Genomic DNA, 8,219 nt, shown 5'->3' with positions numbered 1-8,219 from the left:
GTTGTCTCAGGCCCAATTACATTGTACGTATTGGAAGGGGGACCCTATCAGACACTGACTTAACGCAAGTACTTCAGGCCCCCCTGCAAGCTTCCAAGAATGTGCCCCCCGAACGAAAAAAGAGGGCTTGTGGAGGGGGCCCGTTTCTTCAAGGGCCCATGTGGGGCCCCCGCCTCGTGTGGGCTGCGGGGGTATACTTTACGCCCCTGCTTTCAGATGATTTTGTCCTGGGCCCAATTAAAGCTGTCAGCAGCCCTGGCAGTACAGATGCACACACACACACAGCACACAGCACACAGCACACGCAGATGGAGATATAGTTACACCAGGCCTCCTTTTACGGGACCAAAACAAAACAACCAGATCTGAGAATTGGGATTATTGACACAGTAACCGCAAAGACCATGGGGCCATTGTTCTTTTCATTAGGAGGGTGCGAGAGCCTGAAGTTGTGCTAGTACTGAACTTGAGAGTTGATGTTCGGGGAAGCCAACAGGGTCAGTGCCAAAAAGGGGTCAGTACTGGGCCCAGTGGTGTGTGCGTGTGCGTGCGTGCGTGCGTGTATGTGCGTGTGTGCGTGTATGTGCGTGTGTGCGTGCGTGCGTCCAGATTCTCTAGTAATAGGGGGACTCTGAGTATGACCTTAGTGGTTGAAAGGCTTTTCTGAGTTGTATTTTTTGCTAAAGAAATTTGTTTAAATCTGGATTTCAAGTCCTCAACTGGATTCACGATGACAGGAAATGTCAGAGGCAAGCGTACACTTTTCTTTGCGTGTGTGCTGACAATTGGCACCACAAAACCACAATGTTGTTGTTGCTGACCAGGAATGCAAAACCAAAGGGAACAGAATGACAGTAGCAACCCGAACTCTTTAAGAGAACTCACAGGCCAGGACTCCATGTAGCAGAACCACATCCTTTCTAGTGATGGGATTTATGGCTCTTTGACGGGATCCGGATCATAGTGGCTCGTTCCTTTCAAAGAGCTGTTGAAAAAACTGCCTCTTTTGGCTCTTTTTAAAATGATTTCTTCAGTGTTTAGAATGTAATATTTTGATTCCACCTCTAATTAAATTTTGTCCAAACAACAACTGATTATCCTCGTGCTGAGAAAGACAGTTTCTGCCACTCTTTACGGCAGACAATTGTGTTTTTTCCCCAAATTAAAGTACTCACGTCAAGGTCACAATTTATGAAAAATGAACGAAAAAGCGGTTAAGTGGCTCCCCCAGCTGTTCTCATCGTTCACTTCTGGGAGCCGTTCAAAAGAATCGTCTCTTTCGCAAACGTCACAAGCCTATCCTTTACCTTTCAACTTTGACTATGCATTTGAAATTCACTTGGTGCGCACTTTAGGAAGTCAATATTTGCATAACCTTTGGTCAACGTGTGTCCCGTCCGTGCTTAGAAGACTTTTGTCAAACAACGGCAGCACGAGTTTATTTGAAGAAAGTAACTTTCATAAACTTTCGCTCACAAGCGGAGGGGTGAATTGACAGCATATTCTGTACAGTGTGTGTAATGTATTGAGGAGGCTGCTTGGGTAGTAGTAAATGATTTGGTATTGAGAATGACGTTACAACCCCCTGTGCTCCCCCTCCAGGCCATTCCCTGCCAGTGCGGCTCTCCTGCAGGTCTCCTCTGCCAGTGCCCAGGCAGGGTGGGGCTTGATTAGGTTAATTTGGTGCAGTATCCTCTTGTTTGCTGAGAGGTTAATCGTTAAATTATGTGATTTAATGGTCTGCTTATTCAGTCATTTTATTGTTTATTTGTTGACCAAAATGGTGTCACGTTTGAAGGTGACAGAGGGCCGTGCCAGCATGCAAGGCCAGCAAAAGGCAAAGCACTCAGACAGACAGGTAAACACAGGCCTAGACTGGTGTTCAGGCATACAGGTAAACACAGGCCTAGACTGGTGTTCGGGCATACGGGTAAACACAGGCCTAGACTGGTGTTCTGGCATACGAGTAAACACAGGGTTGGACTGGTGTTCTGGCACACAGGGCTATTGTGAAGGACTAAGGCCGTTGTCTCCAAACAAAGGCCCGCGGGCCAAATCTGTCCCGGGCATGGCAAACATTTGGCCCGCCATTAGTTCAGAACAAATGAAAACATTAATGCAAAAACTAATTGGAATGTTCATTTCTCTCAATGTCCCACGCTGTAAAGCCAGAGCTGTTATGTGATTAGCTAAATCATGCATGTCAATGTCACGTCCCGAGCGAATAAAGCAAATTCACGGTAAAACATCTGCTACCTCCACTACTAGGCAGCATAGGTCGCCCTTGGTCTGTAGGTAGCATTTGAGGCTGGCCCACAATTTAGAGGAGGCCGTTCAAGAAAGCCTGTGAGAGTTCAAGAAAGCCAGTGGCATATTTATGTCTCTGTCCAGCCCTGGGCAGACATACAGGATGGTAAGCAACACAACACACAGAGAGAGAGAGAGAGAGAGAGAGAGAGAGAGAGAGAGAGAGAGAGAGAGAGAGAGAGAGAGAGAGAGAGAGAGAGAGAGAGAGAGAGAGAGAGAGAGAGAGAGAGAGAGAGAGAGAGAGAGTGACAGACAGGGAGAAATGGAGCCGAGACAAGAAAGCAATAGAGAGACAGATGAACTAACAGGGAGAGGAGGAGGAGGAGACAAGGAGAGAGAGAGAGAGAGAGAGAGCGAGCGAGAGAGAGAGAGAGAGAGAGAGAGAGAGAGAGAGAGAGAGAGAGAGAGAGAGAGAGAGAGAGAGAGAGAGCTCTCCAAAGAGGAGTTAATAAAACTCCACCTCTGGTTAGGTATGAAGGGATGAAAGCTGACCTTCTCTGGCAACCTGTCATCTGGCAGCTAATCATGCTCTCTGGCAACCTGTCATCTGGCAGCTAATCATGCTCTCTGGCAACCTGTCATGTGGAAGCTAATCGTGGCCCGTGGCGAGACGCGAGCTGGGATGGGATCCAGTCACAGGTGGGATGGATGTGATGCTGAGGCCAGGTAATCCATGCCAGGGGGCAGAGGCAGACTCGGCATAGACAGAGAGGCAGGCAGGCAGGCAGGCAGGCAGGCAGGCAGGCAGGCAGGCAGGCAGGCAGGCAGGCAGGCAGGCAGGCAGGCAGGGCCATTGCAAGGTATTTGGGGGCCCTAGGCAAAGAGAGACTCACTTGGGGGTCATTTTCTTCTTTTTTCTTTAAGTATTGGGGCGGGCGGGGGGGGGGGGGGTGTTAGGGTTAGGGTTAGGGTTAGGGTTAGGGTGAGAGATATTTTGATTGCAATATCATATTTCAGGAAGATGTTGTCTCGTTCACTAAGTCATTACTGTCATTTGAATACAAGTAAGCTTAAATAACTAGTCATTACTAAGGGGTCCCCTTTCAGCTGGGGTTACTAATTGCCTAGTTGGCTTAATAATAATAATAATAATAATACTTTCGTTTTATATAGCGCCTTTCAAAACACCCAAGGACGCTTCACAGAGTGTTGTGTTGGAGAGTGTGAGTGTGTGTGCGCGTCAGTGTGTGAGCATGTGTGTGAATGCGTGAAAGTGCTTGTGGAACTAGCAGCCATAAGCCTCCAGGAAGAGATGTGTCTTAAGGTGTTGCTTAAACATGGCCAGTGAAGGGGCATTTTGGATGTGGTCGGGCAGATTGTTCCAAAGAATGGGAGCAGCAACATGGAAGGCTCTGTCACTGGTGGCCTTGAGCCTGGCACGAGGGACGATCAGCTGGCCCTTGGAAGAGGACCGCAGGGATCTTGAGGGGTCATAGGGGTGAAGGAGGTCACTGAGGTAGTGGGGTGCCAGACCATGGAGGGACTTGAAGGTTAGGAGGAGGACTTTGTAGGTAATCCGTGACTTGATGGGGAGCCAGTGAAGCTGCTTGAGTATGGGGGTGATGTGCTGCCAGGGTCTAGTGCCTGTTATGATCCTGGCAGCAGAGTTCTGGACATATTGCAGTCTGTCTAGGGCCTTGTTGGGTAGACCAAGCAGGATGGCATTGCAATAGTCCAGACGGGAGGAGATGAAGGAGTGAGTGAGCGTCTCCGTAACTGTCTTAGAGAGTGAACGCCGGAGTCTGGAGATGTTTCGGAGATGATAGAATGCCGATTTGGTGACTTTTTTGATGTGGGAGTGAAGTGAAAGTGATGAATCCAAGATGACACCCAGGTTACGTACTTCGGGGGATGGGGTGATGGTGCATCCATCGATGTCCAGGTGGAGATCTCCAACCTTCCTTTGCAGCATTGCTGGTGCCACCACCATGAGCTCAGTTTTATTGCTGTTCAGTTTGAGGAGATTGTGTGTCATCCAGGTTTTGATGTCCTGCAGGCAGTGGACGAGAGGGGTGGGGGGGATAGAGGGGTGGGGGGGGACAGAGGAGAGGGTTTGGTGCTGATGTATATCTGTGTGTCGTCGGCGTAGCAGTGGAAACTGAGACCATGGGAGCGGATGATACGACCAAGGGGGAGCATGTACAGTGAGGAGAATAAGTATTTGATCCCTTACTGATTTTGTTGGTTTGCCCACTAATAAAGACGTGATCAGTCTTTAATGTTAATGATCAAATGTATTATAATATGGAGAGACAGAATATCAAAAAGAAAATCCAGAAATTAATTCTAAAGAATATATATTAAATTATTTATATTTAATTGAGAGAAATAAGTATTTGATCCCCTGCCAACCATTAAGAGTTCTGATCCCGCAGATCAAATGGCACTTCCAATCAACTTGTTATCTGAATTGAACACACCTGTTAATAGCAACCTGCACAAAAGACACATTGAATCTGCAGAATCAGTCCATAGTATCAGTCAATTAATCAAACTAAACTCGCCAACATGGGAAAGACCAAAAAGCTGTCAAAGGATGTCAGGGACAAGATTTTAGAACTCAACAAGGCTGAAATGGGCTCCTGGATATTAAGGAGCAAACTGTTTGTGCATTTTTTCCAAACTTTAGGACATACAACATGATAATCAACCATCAATCTTAGGCCTGTCTGTGGTTCCATACAAGATTTGACCTTGTGGGGATTCAATAACCAGAAAAAACAGAGATAAAGCACCCTAAATCTGTATGGGAAGAGCTAGGAAATGATCTCAAGGCAGCTGGGACCTTAATCACTAAGAAAACTATTGGAAACACTTAATACCACAGCGGATTAAAATCCTGCAGTGCATGTATGGTACCCCTGCTTCAGAAGGAACCTGTTCAGGCTCACCTGAGGTCTGCCAATGAACATCAAACTGGATTAGGATATGATTGGGAGGTGCTGGAATCAGATGACACCAAAATCACAACTCGATGTGTTTTGAGGAAAACAAATGCTGCCTATGATCCCAAGAACAACACCTTATCCAACATCATACATGAAAGTGGTAACATTATGTTTTGAGGTTGTTTGTCTGACCAAGACACAGGACAACTTCACATCGTCAAGAAATGAATGGAGGGAGACATGTAAACGTACAATGCTGCATGCCAACCTCTTTCCCACCACCACTAGACTGAAGGTGGGTCATGGATTGACCTTCTAATATGATAATAATCCATAGCATACAGCCCAAGCAACGAAGGAGTAGCTCAAGCAGAAGCACATTAAGGTCATGGAGTGGCCTAGACAGTTTCCCAAACATTAACCCTATAATAATCCTGTGGGGGGAACAGAAGCTCCCATTTGCCAAGATACAGTCATACAACTTAAATTATTTAGAGATGATCTGCAAAGAAAAGTGGACAAAAATCCCTTCTAATATATTCACAAACATTGTCATTAACTGAAAGAAACATCTGACCTCTGTACAAGAAAACAAGGGCTTTGCCACCAAGTATTTTGTCTTCTTTGACTAGAGGGGTCAAATACTTATTTTCCTCAATGGAATACAAATCAATAAATATATATTCTTCAAAGTTATTTTCTGGATTTTCTTTTTGATATTCTGTCTCTCCATATTAGAATACATTTTATCATTAACATTAAAGACTGATCATGTCTTTAATAGTGGGCAAACCAACAAAATCAGCAAGGGATCAAATACTTATTCTCCTCACTGTAGATGGTGAAAAGAAGGGGGCCAAGCACCGAACCTTGCGGAACGCCGTGGCTGATGGTAACTGTGGTGGAGCGTGAGTCTTTGAGAGTGACATATTGTTGGCGGTTGGATAGATATGAATGAAACCAGTTAGGTGCTGTGCCAGTTAGTCCAGTGAACCCTGAGAGCCGTTCAAGCAGGATGGAATGAGAGACTGTGTCAAATGCTGCTGAGAGGTCCAGGAGGATGAGGATGGTAAGGTGGCCTTTGTCAGCAGCAGTGAGGAGGTCGTTGGTGATTTTGACAAGTGCAGTCTCTGTGCTGTGGTGGGCTCTGAAACCAGATTGCAGGGGTTCAAAGAGCTCATGGTGGGACATATGCTGCTGGAGTTGGGCCGCCACTGCCCTTTCCAAGATTTTGCTGAGGAAAGGAAGGTTGGAGATCGGACGGTAGTTGTTGGGGTCGTCAGGGTCCAGACCAGGTTTTTTCAGGGTGGGGATCACAGCAGCAGTTTTGAAGCTGGCAGGCACAACACCAGATTCCAGAGATGTGTTGATGATAGTTGTCATGATGTGGCAGAGGGCAGGAAGGCAGGCTTGGACGGTTGTGGCAAACAGGCAGGCAGGCAGGCAGGCAGGCATGAAAACAAAGTGGGATATCCCAACCACCCTTCTTAAACTGTACTCAGCTCACCTGTCTGTCTTTTAAATGTTTTACTTTATTTAACCAGGAGAAAAGACCCATTCAGATTAATCATCTCTTTGCCAGGGTGTCCTGGGCAAGAGGCATCATCCAAATGTCGTTTACCTGCAGCAGTATGCTTTGATCCTGGGGGGTCACCGTCTGACGGGGAAGCTGCTTATTGCCTATGAACACTCAAATCTTGTGTCTTGTCCTGATTCAAATTCACATTCGTTCATTCAAGCACCTTTTTGTATAACGTACTGTATTTGCGTTTTGGTAACTTTTTCCCTTCCATACTAATCTGTAGTCTGAATTTTTGCTTTGTTTTGTTTTGGGTTTTTTTTCGGCACATTCTACATTTTAGACGCTCAACAGGAAATGAGTGAGAAGGAGAATTTGGGAAGATTTGGGAAATGTCCCAGAGCAGATTTGAGAAGTCTATATCCCCATGGCCACTTGCCCAGTGATGGCAAAGGTGCTCTACTGTGCCACTCTACTCCCACCAGGGACGGATCTAGCCGTTTTGGGGCCCTAGGCGAAATATAAACATGGGGCCCTCTATATAGACATAAGAGTTTTGTCTTATGTAGATCTTTGATAACTTACTTAGCCTACATAAGTGACACATTAAGATCAAGCCTGCATTTTTTGGGTGTGTTTACTGGTGTGACAGTTGTGGGGCCCCTATGGAGGACAGATTTGGTCGGGGCCCCAGGCAATTGCCTAGGTTTGACTAATGGGAAGTCCGCCTCTGACTCCCACAGTCAATAGGGAGAAATTGGTCCATGACAGGTTATCATATCAATGTCCCACCATTTCACACAAAGTCTGTATGTTTGCATGCAATAGTGATTTTGAGAAATACCCCAGATTATTGTAGGCTGGCACAGAGTAAAGCATTCAGGGTTAGGCAGACACTTATTTGTCTGAGTAATGTGTGCAGACGGTTTGAACCCAAATACTACTGGAACAGCCATAGAGGGGTTGAGCAACCGTTTCTCAAACGTTGGGACATCCATTAGTGACTCTGTAAACAGACAAGAGCACAGTTAAAACCGCTCACAGTGCCTCAGCACACCTCCAAGAGGACACAGATCCATTGATTTTGTCCTGCATGCTATACGGATTTATGGAAATGTTAAGAATAGTTAAAAATGTCAAGTTGGCTTCGCATGGGAAATCACTAATTTAAAATAACTGCTGTAGGCCTAGATCTTTTTTGCTGTGGTGTGAAACCCATTTTTGTGCTGTACGCCTATTTTCTTGGGAAAGCGAAAACCTGACATTATCAAGACACTGTTACTTCAGTGGAATTGATTTTTTTTTTTCTTTAGGGGCCAAGCAGCGAAGCTGGCGAAGGCCCCTCTAGAGTTAGTAGGTTTTCTGCTTATTATTATTATTATATAGCCCCCATACTCAAATAGCGGCTCGCGAGCAATTTGTGGCTCGCGGGGCATCTATTTTTTGGCTCTCGAAACATTTTGAAAAATTTAAAAAAAAAAAAAAAATTTTTTTTTTTTTTTTTT

The sequence above is a fragment of the Engraulis encrasicolus genome, chromosome 20 (genome assembly GCF_034702125.1).
Source record: "Engraulis encrasicolus isolate BLACKSEA-1 chromosome 20, IST_EnEncr_1.0, whole genome shotgun sequence".
Classification (NCBI taxonomy): domain Eukaryota; kingdom Metazoa; phylum Chordata; class Actinopteri; order Clupeiformes; family Engraulidae; genus Engraulis; species Engraulis encrasicolus.
Note: the sequence above shows the minus strand (reverse complement) of the source record.